This window comes from Halyomorpha halys, unplaced genomic scaffold (genome assembly GCF_000696795.3).
Source record: "Halyomorpha halys isolate HHAL.00 unplaced genomic scaffold, Hhal_1.1 Scaffold576.1, whole genome shotgun sequence".
Classification (NCBI taxonomy): domain Eukaryota; kingdom Metazoa; phylum Arthropoda; class Insecta; order Hemiptera; family Pentatomidae; genus Halyomorpha; species Halyomorpha halys.
Genome location: NW_027116645.1, coordinates 58,283 through 58,681, shown reverse-complemented (window position 1 = coordinate 58,681; position 399 = coordinate 58,283). Strand labels below are relative to the sequence as shown.

The window sequence follows — 399 nt, the reverse complement described above, 5'->3', positions numbered from 1 at the left end:
AAATAAAAATTAATAATTGTTCACTTTTTAAAGCACAGCAGTCTTAAAATTCATGGTAAATATTTTTTAATTATGAGCCAAGCTTTTTGTCAATTGTAGTGTTTTTCAATTTTTTAGACACTAATTACAAATCTTATCTTATACATATCTTCTTACCTATATAATGTTATATTTCATCTTTCATTGCTGTCAAAGTTTAATATTTCTTTTTCTTTTTATGTTTCTATGAATGATGGTTGTTATATCTTTTTGTTTTATAGCCCTGATGAAGATCTGATACTCAGGTCGAAACGTTGACACGAATAAATAATATTTTGTGTTTTTTTGCTGACCGCACACCCTGACCATCTTCTCCACTTATATAATTTACCCATTGACCCTCTAATAAGTAAAATGGAT

The 399-nt window shown here is 27.3% G+C and overlaps 1 protein-coding gene across 1 annotated transcript in view; it reads left to right on the top strand.

Moving 5' to 3' along the window:
* Window positions 1-399, top strand: part of LOC106684373 (protein takeout) — a gene marked incomplete in the record, with an annotated part of 7,757 nt that overhangs the window by 2,313 nt on the left and 5,045 nt on the right.